Source organism: Marmota marmota, unplaced genomic scaffold (genome assembly GCF_001458135.2).
Source record: "Marmota marmota marmota unplaced genomic scaffold, marMar, whole genome shotgun sequence".
Classification (NCBI taxonomy): domain Eukaryota; kingdom Metazoa; phylum Chordata; class Mammalia; order Rodentia; family Sciuridae; genus Marmota; species Marmota marmota.
In genome coordinates, this window is record NW_025999924.1 from 1432944 (window position 1) to 1452379 (window position 19436).

Consider the following 19436-nt stretch of genomic DNA (forward strand, 5'->3'; position numbering starts at 1 on the left):
ACTCCTCTGGTGGGGCAAGGGAGGTCAGGGCTGAAGTGTGTGGGGGGTTCATGGGCCAGGGATAGTCACTTTCGCCCTCACAGTGCCACACTGTTGGGCACAGGAGGGAGGTGAGGTGGGTGCAGGCAGTGGTGTGCTGAGAAGTGGTTCATAACCAGCTCTCTAAAAAGAAAGAGGAGAGAGCAGGGGCGGAAGGGGGAGAATATGAGATTAAAAATATAAGAAAGCAGCTTTGATGTAAAGCACGGATTTCTGTGGTGGGAGCACACATGCCACCATGGCCAATTTTTCCATTGCCAACATGGCATCCCTGAATTAGGGATTGGGAAGAACTATACATGATCGGCTCCTCTGGGCTGGCAGGAACTGGCTCCAGCACATTTTAGATGTAGGCCTGAAAATGGGGAGCTAGGTCCAGATTTAGTGTGCAGTTCTCCATCCTTACAACCTCTCCCTTAGTATTAACTAAGGGAGAGGTTGTAAGGTTCCATCCTCTCCCCACCAAACACACGAGACTGGGAAAACACAATGGTCTCAGAGATGGAACCCTGAACCTCTGAGAATCAATGAAGAACACAAAAGAAGCTACTCAGGAATGTTTATAAAGGTTTTTACTTTTTAGTGCTTGTGTGTGTGTGTATGTGTGTGCATTTGTATAAAATTTTAAATTGTTTTTAAAGACTATTAAAATAAAAAATAATTAAAATGCCTTGTGTGGTAAAGTAAAATATGAGGGCAAAAACTACAAGGGAAGAAATGAACCCACGCTCTGGTTAAGGTTCCTGTACTGTTCATGAGCCAGGACAATATGGTTTGACGGTAGACTCTGATGACTTAAAGATACATATTGTGCCAGGTATGGTGGCACACATTTGTAATCCTAGCACCTCAGGCTAGGCAGGAGAATCCCAAGTTCAAAGCCAGTTTTAGTGAGGCCCTAAGCAACTTAGCAAGACTCTAAGCAACTAAGCAAGACTCTGTCTCAAAATAAAAAATTTAAAAAAGGGGGGGGGGTTGGGGTGTGACTCAGAGGTAAAGTGCCACGGGTTCAATCCCTGGTACCAAAAAAAATTAATAATTTCTAGATCAACCACTAAAAAAACCAACCCAAACAAGCAAACAAACAAACAAAAAACCAAAAATTGGTATTTAAACATAATCAATTTGCTTATAAGAAGTTAGTAATGGAGAAATAGAGGAGCAAAAAAAAAAAAGGGAGGAAATATGAAACAAATACCAAGATTGTGACCTAAACATTTCAATCATTCAATCAAAAGTAAATGAATTGAATCTCTAACTAAAAATTTAAAAAGTTAAAAATCCAGTCTCAATTGTACTAGCTATACTTCCAGTGCTTAATAACTATGCATGGCTAATGGCTACTGCTCCAGACAGTACAGACACAGGCATTTTATCATCACAGAGCTCTACTGGACAGCACTTGTCTAACAGCTAGCAACTCAGGAGGATGGAGCACTCTGGGGCTAGGACTCAGTCATGAGACTAAGTAGATGCCAGAAGGCAAGTAACAGATAATAATAATTTTCAGGAAAAACAAAAAGCTGATCAGGAAAGCAAATGCAGCCCTAAAATACTTGGCTCTATTGTGCACAATATTTAACTGGGCCCCAGATCATGTCAACATTGGTACTTGATTTATTCTAAATTGGTGACTAGCTTTATTGGTGAGAATGGGAGACAGGAGAAGCAGTGACTAATGAGAGGCAACTAAACTTTCTCTATTGGGACAAGACAGTGATACCTAACAACTATGTGGATACAAGTAGCCTAGTTCATATCATATTTTTGAGAAGGTGGAGGTGAAGAGCATGGGAAGAATTTGGGGGTGTTTTCCTCTGGGGAATGGGATGGGAAGTGGGATGGGTTATGGTAGAGCATTGCCATAAGCCTTCTGGAGATATTTGCTTTTTAAAAAACTCATGCATGTATTAGGTGGGTGACACAAAATAATTGTATGAACAATTCAGACTGAATCCAATTGTTACTTACCCTATTAATATGTGGGTCATGACACTCAAGTAGCTAATGGGACCACTGGTAATTTAAGGAGCTCCTATTTGGTAATGAAATCTGTCCAGAATACTATAATGTACATTATAAATACACAAAAGTAAAGAGATATAAAGAATGAAGAGACACTTTCTGAAGGTACAAAGACTTACTGATAGATAGCCTACTGGATTTTCTGTGTATTGAGAGAACGAAAGTGGAAAGTGTGCCCTGTGGCCCAGGAATCTAAGGCATGAAACAATAATTGGCAGAGCTCATGCTTTCTCTAGACCCCACCTCTTTCTGCCATGCATGGCTGGACCCTAACAGTACAGCCCAGAAAAGACAGATGTGCCCTCTGGAGAGAATGAACCAAGAGTAACAGCAATCTGAGATCCAGGAACTCTGCAGCAAGAGAAATGGCCTGTCCATCACACACGCAGGATTGCTGAGAAAAACAAGCAAGCAAGCAAACATAAAGACAGCTCTGGTTAGGAGTCAGGTAGACCCAAAAAACATCATTTCTGCTACTTTAATGCTGTGTGATCAGAACTCAGTACTTATTACAGTGATTCTCAATCTCTTTGTTGAGGGCACACTTAAAATATTGGAATTTGGGGCAACAGATTGAAGAGATAAAAGACTCAGAATGAAATTGAAAAAGTTAGCAAGAAAATGTAATCATTACTCCTGTATGATGGTATTTCCCAAGTTCTATAAAGGCACTCAAAGTACTGTTGTTGTTTCCAAACCCAAACACAATTTGAAAGGCTTCCTCTGCACAGAGTGTCAGTGTCACTCTTGGGGTGGAAGTGACTGATGACTGTATCAATAGCCCCAACCAGGAGCCACGCTTTTACACATCTCAGGCCATCATCTTCCCTTTGGGGCTGACTGCCTTTTTGCTTTCCCTCCCACCTAGTCTAATGTTCAACAAAATTGTTCCCAATTCTACATCTTGCGTCAGAACCCACTCAGCAAAATGCTCCATCAGGCAGTTAACTGTCTGAATTGTCTGCTCAGATGGTGAGTTATAGCAAAAAGCAATTTTATACACTGATCAAGAGTTGGCAGAGCACCAGGAAATATTTAAGTCTCACAGACATGACATTGCGCACTGTTTGGGAACCACAGGCTTAACCTCTCTGGCAAACATCATCCCTGACCCCAGAACGCAGTGTATAGAGAATGGTTCTTCACTGTGCTGTTTTTCCTCATAACTCCCTGGGGGTACAGATTAAGTCCAGTTTTACTGAAGAGGAAACTGCTGTTTTAGAGAGGTTAAGCCAATTGTTCCGGTTGATGGGAGCAGGACAAAGAAGATTTTTTTTCTTTCCCATTCCTACATCCCTATTCCTGCCTGCTTCCCTGTACATACTCACGTTATCCACCTCCACAGGTCCTCTGGAAATGTCTGAGGCTGTCTGGTTGCATAGGAGGGAAGGAGAGCTGCCTCATTACTGCAGCCATCTGAAACTGACTTCCACAACAGCTGGGTAATGGGGAAGAGTTACTGTGGGGAAACAATATAACAAAAATATATTGGAAGTTGTAAAAGATGAAACCAGTTGTCCATAATCACACTAGTGGCTAAGCAATGCAGATGCAAACTTTAAGCAGCCAATCACTGTAGCATCCTAAAAGTTTTCAAAAACATTTTTTATTTTTTTAAAATTAGGATACTTGAAACCCAGCGGAAATTAGAAATCGGGTTCCCTTTCTTGCCCAATGTAATCACCATTGCTATGTCATCTAAATCATAAATATAGGACTGCCTTCTAAATCATGAATATGGGAATGCTGCAGACCTTCCTGTCTTATGTCATTATTGCTTCTTTCTTCCTCACCTTTATTTAATCATTCACCCAGTCCTAGTTCCCTAAATGCTGAAATGTCTTGCACTTATTGGTGAGGGCTTTAGGGTCAGACTGCCCAGGTTGAAACCCAGCTCAGCCTCTTGGCACCCAGGAGGCTGTCTCCAGTGTACTGAGGTGTACTGAAGCAATCCTGTTCCTGACCCACCTCATCAGTGATAGGGCCACACTTAGATGACTCCCAGACAGATGCCTTCTTCTCCCTGTGCACAACAAATAGCCTTCTGGTTTTGTTTCAGGTTAAACATTTTCTTATTGTTCAGCTACCCTGTTTACTTCTCTTTTTACGTCCTTTGTTCATTTTCAAAAGTTGGAATGTTGGTGTTTTTCATATTTTATTTAATATCTATATTTATATTTCAAGTTTCTCTTTAGAAGCAATTAATTTAATATTATTTTATTTTGTACATCTGGTTATTTTTAGAAGCAATAAAATGTGAAGGAAAATCATGAAATAACAGTGTTGAAGCCTTAAATATCAGCCCCAGGTAAAGTTGCTCTAAAGATTACCTGTGCAAGGTGAATAAAAAGTGGTTTAGGATGTTAATGCCAAGTCATATTACCATCAGTGTGAATTATGATGATTTTTAAGCAACACTGAAAATGACCAAAGGATAGGAGTTTAGAAAAGACAACAGAAATGAAGTGTTAGCTGGCCTTCTTCCTCATCCCTTTGCTCCTTCCTGATCCAGCTATTAAGCTTTTCCAGAGAATGCCAGCTTCTATGTAAGGCTTTCTTACACTTCCTTGATGATTGGTAGTAGAATGAAATGGATATTTCATTACCATTCACTCAAAATCTATCACCTGTATATGACAGAAGCAGGTGTCTACTTTTCTATTAGTGGCAAAGAGAATTTTTTGTATGTGGGGCTCTTATATTATTCAATTATTTTTAGAAAATCATTAAGGGATAGAGAATACCCTTTGGTTTAGCGTGAAAAAAAAAAATGTTTTAACTGTTTGTAATATTTCTCATTTGTTTTTCAGTATTGGGAACTGAATCCTGGGGCACTCTAATACTGAGGCTATATCCCCAACACTGTTTTAATTTTTATTTTGAGACAGGATCTCATTAAGTTGTCTGGGCTGGCCCCAAACTTGTGCTCCTCCTGCAGCCTGCTCAGTTGCTAAGATTATGGGCCTGCGCCATGGTGCCCAGCTCTCTCATTTATTTTAAATAGGAAACTGCAAAAGTGGCACCACCTTCCCTATTCAAATCCGTTTCCTTAGTATTGATAAAAATCCTAATAAACATTGCCCACTTGGAAATACTCCTGATACTTGACACTCTGACTTTTCTCTTGTGGTTGCCAATTGCTGGTTAGGGCTTGGAGACCCATTGCTTCTCAAATATGGGTTTGTGTTTTACCAGAGTTCCTGTCTGTCCTCTTAGGTTAGAGATAATCTGCATCATTTTCTGTTTTCAGCCATCACCTATGTCTGTAGCTACAATGACATTTTTATACAAGGAAAGATGGATGCTGTCCAACTGTCATGCAAGGGCATCACAAAGCTAAAGCATCTACCCTGTCTATTACTACATGGTGAGAGATAATAATACTACAAGGTTTGGTTTCTCCTTGGAAACCAAGAAAAACAACAGTAGGAGAGCCAGGAGCAAGAGACTGCAGATGAACCTCTTCAAGAGGGTATGCATCTGGGCTTGCAAAGCCGTTAGCTTCTATTTGGAAAGTCTGAGTTCACAAATACGTTGCTGTTTTATGTCTGACTCAGGGGATCAGGAAGACTTTCTAGGACAATGGGTTGTTGGTGGAGATGGGGCCAGGTGATCTGGATAAGGGTACATGCCTTGTCACTATTGAGCAGGAAACCCTAGGCAAATCTCCTCACTTTATCGATACCAGTTGACTCATCTCTAAAAAGAATTTGGCTTGTCTCTATTTCTAACATACTAATTATTACTGTGCCATTTAGTTAGGCTGCCCCAGACACAAAGATAACATGGCCCAATGACTTGTTGGAGGCTAGAATATGGCTTCTGGGTGGGCTTCCAGCTGCACAAAAGGGTGCAGGTATGAAGGTACAAGGACAGGGAAAGAAGGATATAAGGATGTATTAACAAGGATGGAGTGGATTGGAAAGAGGATACTTTAAAAACCAGAGGCAAAGTCCACCATTTTTATAGCTTGGTGCCAGGCTCCCTTGGGCCTGATAAGCTGCATGTCAAGATAGAGCACCCTTAAAATGTTGACACTTCTCAGAGTTGTGTCCAGAGCCCTCATCTTGCCTCACTCTGCACACACTCTCCCTGGGCAGTTTCATACTTGTTATTTAGATGCTGTATCTCCTGGCACACTTTTCTGTGAAGCAACAACCCTGGCATTTGGCAATCTCCTCTTAGAGTGGGGAGACCCTCAAATCCAGCAGGGCCAGACTCAGCTTGTCAGTTTCTTCTCTGTCCATCCCACACTGTAGTCCTCATCTCAGTCGATAGCACCTTGACCGCAGTATTGATCAAGTGAAAACTGGAGTGTGCTGCTTGACTTCTCTCTCCTTACCTCTGACAGCCAATCATACCCTGTTTAACCCCAATCACCCAGAACTCTTCAATGGCTCCTATTGCTGTTGTGATAAAATCAAACTCCACATCAGGACAGGCCTCCCACCCTTCCAGCTCCATCGTTTGCTGCTCTCCCCTCATCTGTTCCAGCAGAGCCCTGGTGAGCTTCTTCCCAGTCTACAGTCTAGCTGCCTCCTCTCTGCTTCTGGGTGTTGCTTGGCATGCCTTCCTCACCAGCCTCTCTATAACCAGGTTTTCCTAGCTACCTCAAACTTCCTCCAGCCTTGGCTTAGATCAGTGGTTCTCAATTGGGATGTATGTTGCCCCACAGAGAATGTTTGAGCCATGTCTGGAGATACCTTGGGTGGTCATAACTGGAAGAGGAGTGCTATTGGCTTCTAGTGAGTAACTCCCACTAAGCATCCTATAATGTTCAAATACCCCTACATAATAAAGAATTATCTATCCCCAAATATTAATAGTAACATGACTGAGAATTTTACCCCTCCTACATGGTCTCACACCTTGTACCTCTCTCCTTGACTTTTTTTTTGGGGCGGGGGGCAGGGGATTGAACTCAGGGGCACTTGACCACTGAGGCCCCTCCCCAGCCCTATTTTGAATTTTATTTAGAGATAGGGTCCCACTGAGTTGCTTAGTGCCTCACTTTTTTCTGGGACTGGCATTGAACTTGTGATCTTCCTGTCTCAGCCTCCCAAGCTGCTGGGATTATAGGCAAGCGCCACTACGCCTGGCTCTCTCCTTGACTTTTGATGTGATATTTTCTATCCATTCATCTGTCTCCTCTTTCAGGAATACTGGAAGGCATTGTTTGTTGTATCCCTTTTAGTTCCCAGTTTCCAGCATAGTTCTTGGTAATAGTGGGCATGGAATACATATTTGTATATAAATAAAAGCAATGAATTCACTCTATGAGGACAGTCTCACATACCATTTTTTTAAAAGAAAGTACATCATTTACAATAATGCCTTATTCTAATCCCTGTCCCTGCAGCACGGCTAGGAAAAGCATTTTTTCAAAGATCTCTTCTATATGTTGGCCATAGAAAACAGCCAACCTGCCTGGGGAAATTAATATTTGAATAGTTATTTTGTTTTCTAGTGGCTTTTCTTGCCAATAGTACTCCAATCATTGCAATATCCTTACCCACACTGTGATGTGTGCTGCAAAATTACTATTATGATTATTTATGTTTTCAGGACCATGGCCTGATTTTTTTACGTTAAATAATAGTTGAAACGGTTTGTGTCATGACTTTCTTTTATAGTTGAAAATGCCACATAATGCAAGTGAAGGCAGTGTGAGCCAATATATTTCATTGCCCAGCACCATAATCTATTAAGCCTGAGATATTTTCAGGGAATTGCCTTAAATCCTTTGGTGGTTTAAAGTAGCTTCAGAGGGATTAGTGGCTTAGAGGTAATTGTTATTGCTAATATTTTATTTGAAATGTCCTGTTCAGCAAAGGTAATGTGACATTTTGCTCACTTGAAATGCTGTCTTTCTAGGAAATAGGATGAGTCAAAAGGTCAGTGCCCAGGAGAGACAGGGAGGGGAGGGAGTGCATTAGACAAAGGACAAGGGCCTGAGGGGGGGGTGGACCTTGGGGATCTGGGGTTTTAATTGCACATGAATTGTGAGGTTCATTTCCACAGTTCATCAGCTCTAGCACACTGAGGTCCCCTTTGTAGGTCCACTCTCTCTTCCTAAGGTAGTAAATGTTGGAGCTCCTCAGGTCCCATCTCTGTCCCTCAGCCAGTGCATCTCATATATGGAGTGCTTGAGAAATCACATAGGAACAGCTTTTTTAAAAAAGGCAAGATTCTTCGGGCTCTGCTTCTACCAACTCTGATTCTAGAGTTCTGAGATGGCCCCAGAAATCTGCCAGAGAACACCAGGCGATCCTGCTGTGGACGTTACTTACGCCTATAATAGCATCAGGTTACCCAATCTCTGTCTTGCCCTTCATGTCATGTTTCCCTACTCTCTCTCCATGGCCCCAATGCATCTGAGGTCTAGACTCATGTGTCACAGTGACAATCAAAATGACAAGGAAAATCTTCACTTATATGTCTCAACAATTCTTCAAATCCAGCCTGTCCTCTTCTAGGGTTTCCTGTCTCAGCACCCACACAGTTCTAAATGGCCTCAGCCCCCACGTTCACTTAGCATTTCTTGTCTGGATCTCAGCAATGGCTCACCAAGTCGTCTCTTGGTGCCCACCACTGACTCTGCCTTCCTCAAGGAATCAGAGGGACCTTGGCAAAATGTTGCACTGCTCCCTGCAAAAGCACGGCAATGACTTCCCGTCACCTTCAGGATCAGAGGAGCAAAGTCCTACTCAGTGATCTCCTGATGGCCACTGCAGTCCTGCCTCACAGGACCTTCTCTCTGGTTCCTGGTGTTCTAGTCACATTGTTTTTCTTCAGTTCCTCAAATGCACTGCACTTGCTCCCATTGCAGTGTGGGCTTTCATTCCACTCCTTTTCCTTCCCCCCACCCAACGAACACCTTATCTCCTTCGGATGATGGCTCCAATTCTGACTACACGATCTTCTCCTAGGTGAATTCAGGTTCCCTTATGATTCATGCACCTATGTGATGATCTACCTATGTGATCTGTAACGATACATTTAGTTTTCTAAGTGTTTGATTAATGTCTGTCTTTCTCTATACCTGAAGGTCCACAAAGGTAACAGCAAGGTCCTTTCTTGTTCATCATTGTAGCACCAACATCTCTCACAGTGCTTGGCACAAGGAAGTACTCCATCTTTGTTGAATGAATGTTTGTTGAATGACTCAGTGTATACCATGTGAAACATACTGTTGAGAGAATAATTTCATTTGCACTTCTTGAAACAGGAAATTCAGAGTAGGCCCAGCTAAGATGGAAATTGGGGACTTCAGACAAAGTAAATTGGGGCATTAAGGTCAGTAGCTAGACAATTAAGGCAGGTAGAACAACATAATTATAACTTTAAAGCACAGCTATTAAATGTACCCAAACTTTGTACACAGGTACATAATTTTAAACTTGAATTAACTTTTCAGTGACAGGATAAGACAATTTTAAAAATCATAGAGGTTCTGATTAAGAAATACTTAGATTTCATTCAAAATTAAGAGTATTTAGAATAATGAATACCTTTTGGTCTGTACAGAGTCTGATGTTAGATAGAATACTGATGGGCTATTTATCTCAAAACAGTGTTATTCTAACTAATGGTAAGGGCTCCAAGTGGCTTCTTTACTCACCCAGGAATTCCTTTACCCCAGATTTTATACTTGCTCTGAAAAGTAAGATTAGCTGCATACGTCTTGAGCCATTGCTGTCTTCTGGATTTTCGATTGCTGGATGCATTTGTTAAGACGGTTGGTGTTTTAGGTCAGTCATAGTCTGTGACTAGGGCCTATCATTTACCAGTTACACTCTATCTCTTTGGCATTTTCTTAAAAGAAGGCCACAGAGTTTTTCAAATGGAAATCGCAAACTCAGGAGATGGAAGAAGATAAATACAAAAAAGACCAACACAATCGAGACCCAAAGGGAGAAGAAGTCAGTTAAAAAAAAATAAGTGAAGAGGATGGCATGGGATACAGATTATGTTTGCAAAATAAGAAACATATGTTATGCTATTCCAGCTATAGAATCTTCTCAAAAACTGGAACCACTTTGAATCCTATTTCTGATTTTGCAGGATTCAACCCAAAGGAGAAAATAACTCCTTCAACATTCCTGCTTCATAGAGAAGAGATCTCAGTCTGCAAGCATTTGCAGGAATTCCTGGTTTCTGGTTGCTGCCCATGTATACCTGGTGGAACCATTCCATCTCCAAAACTGTGTAAAGCAGCAAGGACAAAGATTAGGTCCAACAGTTTTCTTTGTGATGTGCCTAACACTGGGCTAAAGACATTTATATAGACTTGAGATTGCAAACTGGCAAAACAGAGAGTTGATACCCTTGAATGTTGTAATCTTAGGAATCTGACCAGTCTGGAAAAAAAGCGACTGATGTAGGGGGATCAACAAAAAATGCACAGCCAGATTAGCCTACGTACAAGAAGCCCTACCACTGACTATCCCCTCCTATTTCCCCAGTGTATCCAAACAACTCTTTTGCATTCTCATGATAAGACAGACAAGGGTAAACAACATTTGAGGACAGCCTAAAATGTGAAAGACATATGCCACTAGAGAAAAGAAATGTGTAGGAAACAGAGAATATGCATAGATTTGAAATCTAAAGAAATAAGTAATCTCATCAGAGAGACAGAAGAAGATATTAAGTCTATGCAACAAGGATAGCATGGTATAAAAAAGGGGAAAGAAAACATAAAAGAGTTTTTGGGGTAAATAAAGATAGCAGAGATAAAAACTCAATAGAAGGTTAAAAGATAAATTAGAAGTTTTTTTTTTTAAATATAAGAATAGCTGGAAAGAAATTATAAGATAATTAGAGGATCATTTCTGGATGCCTAACTCCCAATAACAAAATTCTGGAAAGAAAATAGGGGAAATAAAAGGGGAAATAATTAAAAGACATAATTTTCCAGATCAAAAGAATATATATAGTTCCCAGCACAAAACTCACAATAAAGCAAATTCTTGCTAAATTTCAGAACACTGAGGACAGGAGATTAGATTAAAGTTATCAAGAAAGAAGAACAACTTATTTGCAAAAGATTAAGAATCCCATTGGTGTCAGATTTCTCAATAGTCACACTGGAAACTAGCAGAAAATAAAGAAACAGGCTTCAAAATTCTGAGGGGGAAATGATTTTAAATCTAAAAATTACATGTCCGGACAAGCATTGATCAAGGGTGAAGTGGGATATGATGTTTTTGGATATGCCAGGCATTCGGTTTTTTCGTTGTAGGCGTTAGTTTTTCTAAGAAGTCACTAGAGAAGGTATAACACTAAAATGAGGGAATAAAGTAAGATGGAAGAGATAAAATTTAGGAAATAAGACCAACTAGACAGAGGCCAAGGGAATATCCATGATGGTGAATCAGGGAAACCCCAGGGAAAACTAAGCACTGGAATGAAAGACAGTAACTCTGTGCTACAGCCGGTAAGGAGGGGCCGTGAGAGATGTTTCCAAGAAGATGAAATCAGCAGACTCCCTGAGAATGTTCCTTGGAACAGACTCCTTGGAATGTTCTGAAAGGGATTTAGATTCCTGCAGAAAATTTGGGATTGATTTAGTGGTGAGTACATAAAGAACTGAGTGAACACACACACACAAACACACACACACACACACTTATTTCCTTGAAGTTAGGAAGTTATTTAAAAAAAAAGAAATGAAGTCTCAGAGGTTTTATAGTTGTAATAATGTGAATGAAAGTTGTTCCAACCAAAATCATGGTGTACGGCACTGATGGGAGTGTTGAAGGGTAGAACAGGCACATAGTGAGTTGGGAGTAGGAGGTGGTGAGAGACAGTGGTAAGTGAATAGATAATGTCTAAGATGGAAAATCAAGAAGAAATAGTAGAATTGTTTTTATAATGGAAGAAGGATCATAATGAGTCTCCTAAAGAAACATGTATCTTGTGTACATGTATGAATATGTAACCACAAAAACCCATCATTATTTACAACTGTAATGCACCAATAAAAAATGTGGGGGAAAAAGAGAAATGTATGTCTTAACACTGAGTGTGTGTCTTTCATTAAAAGAGAGAACTAAGTTAAAAATGCAAGGCAAGCAGGTTGGGCAGTGAATGGATAAGAAAGGGAAAGCATTTGTTCACTGGGGAGGCGATGCTTGTTCCAAAGGGGTCAAGGCTGGCAAGTGTACATGGCTGGACTGCTCTTCTTCTGTGAGGCACCCAGTTAGGCGACTCTCCATTGGCACGTTTCTAAATCATTTTTGTGACTCAGGGTGGTTTAATAATTCTGCAGTCCTAATCATGGCAGAGGCACTTCATCATCAGGGAATGGATGCCTAAAGCTCTCATGATAAGAAAGTAATGGATATACTCATTGCCCAGGTCCTCCTTCCTTTATCTACTAAGAAATAGTACTTACAGCCAGATGCATGTTAAATACTTTGCAGATTAAAAAAAAGTAATAATAGGACTCTGTATTGCACTTCAGAGTTACCTTTAGCTAAAACTGTCCTCTTGGACATTTATCATTTTGCTCCCTAAGCTCTGGACTCAGGTGGAAAGCAGATTGAACCATTTGTAAACTCCATTAATTACAGATATACAAGACCTATCTTCTGTTACCCACCTTTCTCCAAAAAGGAAACTGATTTGTTCTGTTCTCTATGACCTGCACAAAGTAATCTTCCCAAGCAATATTAACATTTAGAATACTCAGTGCCTCAAATGATTGCTGAGCCATTGCTTACCCATCCCAAGCACTGGGTATTAATAACTTTTTAAAAACACCTGGCTTCCTGGGGTCCTCCAGAGATTTCAGGAGAGCACAATTGAAAGTATAGAAAACCTACTTTGTTCTGGGAGACTTTGTAAGGGCATTTCTTTTTCAAAAATTAGAGGATTCCTTAATATTTTTGCCATATAGATTTGTGAGTATATTGAACTACAGCAATTTTCTTTAAGTACTTGGTCCTCCATTCTTGATTTGACCACATTCCTGTGGAAGGCATTCTCCCAATACCCATATACATGATAAAAAACAAAACAAAACAAAACAAAATTACAATGACAAAGGTAAGATGCCCACAGTAGAGGGAGATAAGCTCAACTTCTCCTTCTACCTTTCCCTATAATCTAGGTTCCTGTCCTATTCACATCCCAGGTACTTCATTGTATCAGTGTAAAGAAATAAAAACAGTGAGTAGAGCTGACTACAGGTAAAATGGTAATGTGGTTCTTGGCCCTCTGATCTCCATTATCTGTATCTTTTAGGTTCTTTAATGGTCATTTCGATCATACAGTGGCTGGTGTCATTACAACCTGCTCTAGGAAATTGGCAGAACTCAGAGGATTGTTATTAGGAGACAGGATTCCTGGATGTGAAGTAGGACTTCTGGATTTGGACACTGATCCATAGAATTGGCTGGAAGTAGAAAGATAGAGATCTACTAAGTTTTAAAGAGAGCTATATTGTCAAAGAAATTTTAAACCTGGCTAACAATACTGGTGACTGGTTTTAGGTTTTCCTTGGGACCCAGAAATGGAACCAGTAAAGAATAAGCCACTAGTCTTGGGTTGAAGCTCAGGGCTAGAGTTCTCACCAAGCATGCATGAAGCCCTGGCTGTGATCTCCAGCACGAAGGAAGGAAGGAAGGAAGGAAGGAAGGAAGGAAGGAAAGAAGGAAGGAAGGAAGGAAGGAAGGAAGGAAAGGAAGGAAGGGAGGGAAGGAAAACAAGCTACTAAAATGGCACAGTTTCAGAAATTAATATTCTCCAGGATGCCTATCTTTGATGTGACCAGGCAAGACAAGGGTCAAGAGAACACTCAGCAGACCTGGAGCCTCAAGTTCAGGTGACCTAAGTATCACTTCACTTCCTAAGCAGGAAGTCTTTGTAGGATTCAATATGTGCTATGAACTAGTGATCACTTATTTTGTTTTCCAATATATTTCCCACATATATGAGTTTTTATTGCTATTATGCTTCCAGTACCACTTGATGTTGCATGTGTTGAAGATGCACAACTTACCATTCATCTCACTTTGGAGCCACATGAGGACTGATGAGATAGGTGGCACATTGTCTAGAGAGGTGCGATCTGAAACTGAATGCAGTGATGGGACTTTGGATTGTCTTCTTTGGGAAAGGAATGAGAATGTTTAAGATAGGCACAAGTACTTTACAAAGTCTTTATAGGAGCAGGTCTATCTATATGCACATTGGGTAACCAAAGGCATACCTAAATAGATCCTGGGTGAGTTCTTCAACAGTTATCTATCCCTTCACCATTTTGAGTAGTGAAGGGATGGGTGAAATGCACATGCTACCCTCTTTCTGCCAGCTTCCAACAAGGATTCTAATTAATCTAAACCAAAAATAATAATCCTGTCCCTCATGCCATAATGATTGTTCCAGAAATGACTTCAGGTAGTTCTAAGCCTAAGAATTCTTTTTGGTATTGTTGGGTGTGGGCCCAATAAAATATAAATGGGAGGCCTATATTTTAGTGGCAATAGGCAAGAATGTTGTTACCATGGGGGAAAGGTCCATCAGTCATCTTTTTCATGCATATTCAGAATTTACATCATCTTGTAGAACATCTGCTTAGTCATGTTGAAAGTCACCAGCTGGGCTGAATCTCTGGCTGCTTGGGTCAGGGAGGACAGAATCTGGCCTCTTCCAATGCTGAATGGGAGATAGACATTTATAGTTACAATCCACAGCACATCGTGTACCCAGAAACATTTCTACAAAAGAGAATAAAGGTGATATTAGGAAAGGGAATGTATCCTGAAAGACCAATAAATTACATGTATCTATAACTACATCCTCTTTCTCCCAATCTGAGATGAATATATATGTATACATACACACAGTAACTGACCATTAATGAACCCTAGAAAGGGCTAGTTGATAAAGACCACAGAATTAACCTTACGCGTTTCCAACAAACATTTTTTAAGGATGAATAACGCTTATAATCTTCCCAATAATTTTTTCTTTTAAGAGTGGGATTGTATTAGAAATTAATAAAAATAAGACATCTGGGGAAAAAAAAAACAGCATGAGGAAAATCTTTATACTGAATGCTACCAAATATTTCTGAGGACTTTGAAGAAAGGACTTTAATAATAAAGTCCATAATAAATACAGGCAAATACTAAGTTCATGGATTGGAAGATTTGTTAAAATGTTAATTTTTACAACATACTATTACAGATTCAACATAATTCCAATCTTATTAACTATCCCAATAATTTAATAAAGTAGAAATTTCAACCCTCTTTTAAAGTAAGAAATCGGAGACTTATACAGATAAAAACTATTTTTCCAAGGTCAATGTTATAGTTTAAATTAGGTGTCCCCCAAAAGCTCATCTGTGAGATGATGCAAGAAAGTTTAGAGATGAAATGATTGGGTTACAAAAGGTTTGACCTAAACAGTGGCTTAATCCCCTTTAGGTATTAACTTGGTGGGTAAATGAAAGCAGATAAGATGTGGCTGAGGAGGTGGGTCCCTGGGGTGTGGTTTTGGGGTTTATATTTTGTCCATGGCGAGGGGAGCAGCTCTCTCTCTCTGCTTCCTGGTGCCATGTTTCCAGCTGCTTTCCTCCACCACACTCTTACCATGATGTTCTTCCTCACCTTGAACCCCGAGGAATGGAATCAGCCATCTGTGGACTGAGACCTCTGAAACCATGAGCCCCCATGTAAACTTTTCCTCTTCTAACTGTACTTGTCAGGTCTTTTGGTCACAGCAGTGAAAAAGCTGACTAAAATAATCACCAAACTAATAAATGGAGAAAGTGGAATTCAAGCTCAGTTCTGCCCGACTCCAAACTGATGCCTGTGCTGTGACATTGCGCAAGTCCAAGAAATTTATATTTAATCATAGGACACATGTAATTAGTGGGAAAAAGAATGAAGGAAAGAAAGGCAGGTTTCCCAGCACCTTCCATGAGGAGAACCAGAAGAGTGTAGGCAAGAAACTTTCATGAATGTTGCATGACATGAAGCAGGAAGTGAAAAAAAATTTCAATATTCTTCAAGTTCAAGTTTATGGGATGTTTGGAAACAGAAAACAAATACAGACCTTAAGTTCCTTAGTGTAGACAAACCAGTCTACACTAACAGGAAGTAGATCTGATTTTTAGAGGGTTCTAAGAGACCAAAATACTTGGAATTTGGTGCATTAATTAATTAATGATCAATTAATGAGTCAAATTCAAATTGAATTTGAAACTAAAAGGAGAAAAGAGTATGGTAATTCATTTCTGAAGGTATAATCTTGTAGATTTACATGAGTGTGAATTAAGCTGGCAGTGTGTCATTTCCCATTGCAGAAAGGCCCTGAGTCTAAAAGTCACACCTTTTTGTTGTTGTTGTTTTAAAGTGGCATAGTTTTTGATGCAAATGAAGTCTCAGTTCTAGCAGATTCACAGGTTATGTTACTCATGACTTGAGTCTCCACAGCTACCCTTGGAGTGTGAAAGTTATTGGGGGATGGGGATAATCAACAATCTGCCCTAGCAGAGTGGCACAGTTTCCCGAGGCACTGAGGGGCATATGAAGTGGGCCCACTAGGAAGCCTGGCACCCTTTAGGATTTAGGTCTATTTGAACCTTGGAGCTAATTCCAAAGTTCTAATTATGTAGTCAAACTCTGGATAATATTCAGTTTATTTGAGTTTGCAAAAATACATGTAACCATTTTGGTAATTAAAAAACCACATGTAGATCCAACATGGTGGTGGGTGGGGAGGCAGTGCTTTCAGTTCCTCCTCAATAACGGGGTCAGAAAGACGCATTGATACGCCTAGATTCTACCTGCTGAGAAACTCCTAGCAAAATTTCATTGAAGAGAGACCGGCCGGGAATTAGTAGGATTTTTGGAGGTGACAGTTTGCCCCAGACGAGTGAATCTCTGCCACGCGGCCCAGAGGTCCAGATCCACCGGCCGCCGCCCGCGCAACTCGGGGACCGGAGGCCGCCCGCCCGCGAGGCTCAGCAACCAGCCTCCGAGGCGCAGCTCAGCAGGAGCGGTGCAGGGACTCTAAGAAGAGGTCTCTAGCCAAGCCTTCATGAAATAGTGAACCGGAAACTGAAACCAACCGAGATTGGGTCAGACCAGAGACAGACCAGTCCCACCCCTCCCTTTGGACACTCCAGCAAGGAGCCTGGGGCCCGCCATAGCAGAGAGGTGACGTCACCGGAGTTCGGCCTACGGAATTCCTTCCCAGCGGAATCCACTTTAGCAGGTGTGTGACTCCCACCCCCACCAGATACAAGCAGCCAGGAAACCTCGGGAATCTCTCCGGGGGCGTGACTGTAGGGGACGAGGGACTTCCGACCCCCAACTCCCCCTACTGCCAGCAGAGTGGAAGTGAAGGTAGGGGCCGAGGGAAGCAGAGGGTATTCCCGATCCCCAACTCCCCTAACCACCAGCGGCGACACCCAAGGTCTTAGCTGCCAGTTTCCAGGGGCATGCCCACCAAAGGGGTCCGGAAAAATTAAACTGTTGGTTCCCAGATCACCGCTCCTCAGTACTGGGGCTTAGATGAATGACAGAGAGAGTGCTCAGTCGTTCGGGAAATAGGACGTGTGGTGGGGCTGCACGTGTAACCAGAACCTTGGGGAACCACCTCTGGTGAACAGGACCTGGCTGGCTGGCTGGCAGGAGGAAGGGGGGGAGGGGCCGGAGAAGTGAAACGGCACTGGACTAACAGGATTGAGAGACTCCCAGGATCCGCCCTACAGGGATTGCTGTCGGTACATAGAGGGCAGAAGCTCGCCTCGGAGGGCACAGCTCCGCCTACTGGAAGAGAAGAAAATGGATCTCTAAGACTTCAATTTTTTTTCTCTTTTTTCTTTTCTCCCCTTTTCCTTCTTTCTTTCTTTCCCGTTTCAAGTTTTATTGTTCTTTCCATTCTCCTCTAATCTCTCTCTCTCTCTCTCCTTCTTTCTTTTTAAGAGCACCTTCCTTCCCCTACCCCCCAACTCTCACCCCAAGCATTATGTCTTCCATTACGTGTAATTGTCTAAATGCAAATAGGTGAATGTTTTGAGGCTGTCTATAGGGCTCCTAAATACCTAGCTACTACCAAACACCCTGATCCAATCGCCTGTTAATATCCCCCTTCAGTAGAGCAATCTTCCAAACTAGCCAAGACATACTAACCCTCATACCATCATAGCACCTAACCTAAACATAAAGTCCTAAGAACAAACAACAAATCACTATGTGCATACAGAATCCGGAAGCCTTTTATGAATTGAATGAATCAGCTATAAAGTACAATAAAGCCCAACATTTCTAGGCATAGTCTCCCACCACAAAGGAGAGACCACAGAGATATACAAAACCAAAACAAATTTATAAGAGAAAACAGAAACACAGCAGTTAAACAGAGTTGGAAAGTAACATGAACAACATGAAAAAACAAGGGAAAAAAGGATTACAAACAATGCAGGACAACTTAAATCTACAGGAGAACCTTGAGGCATCAGAAAAATGGACAGAGAAAGAACTCAAGGCATACCTGACTCAGATGGAATGGAATCTTAGAGAAGTCATGAGACAGCAAGTCGAAACAATGAAAGAATACTTTGAAAACGAATTGCATAAGCTAATTCAAATTGCAAAGAAGGAACTCTACCAGGAGATAGAGATCCTAAAAAAATCAAACAGTAATCCTAGAAATGCAGGAAACCATAAACCAAATTAAAAACTCAAACGAGAATATTACAAATAGACTAGATCAAATAGAAGTCAGAACATCAGATAATGAAGACAAAGTTTATCAACTCGAAAAGAATATAGTCAACGCAGAAAAGATGTTAAAAAATCATGAGCCATTCATGCAAGAGATATGGGATGTCATAAAAAAACCAAACTTGAGAGTCATTGGGATAGAGGAAGGTATAGAGGTTCAAACCAAAGGAATGAACAATCTGTTGAATGAAATAACCTTAGAAAACTTCCCAGATTTGAAGATGGAAGGGATTGCCAAATCCTGGAAGCCTACAGGACCCCAAACATACAAAACCATAATAGACGAACTCCAAGACACATAATTATGAAGATATCCAACATACAGAACAAGGAGAGAATATTAAAAGCTATGAGAGAAAGGAGGCAGATTACATTCAGGGGTAAACCAATTAGGTTAACGACTGATTTTTCATCACAGACTTTGAAAGCGAGAAGATCCTGGAACAACGTATTTCAACACTGAAAATAATGGATTCCAACCAAGAATACTGTATCCAGCAAATTAAGCTTCAGATTTGAACAATGAAATTGAAAATATTTCACAATAAACAAAAGTTAAAAGAATTCGCAGCCAGAAAACCAGCACTGCAAAGCATTTTGAGCAAAATACTACAAGAAGAGGAA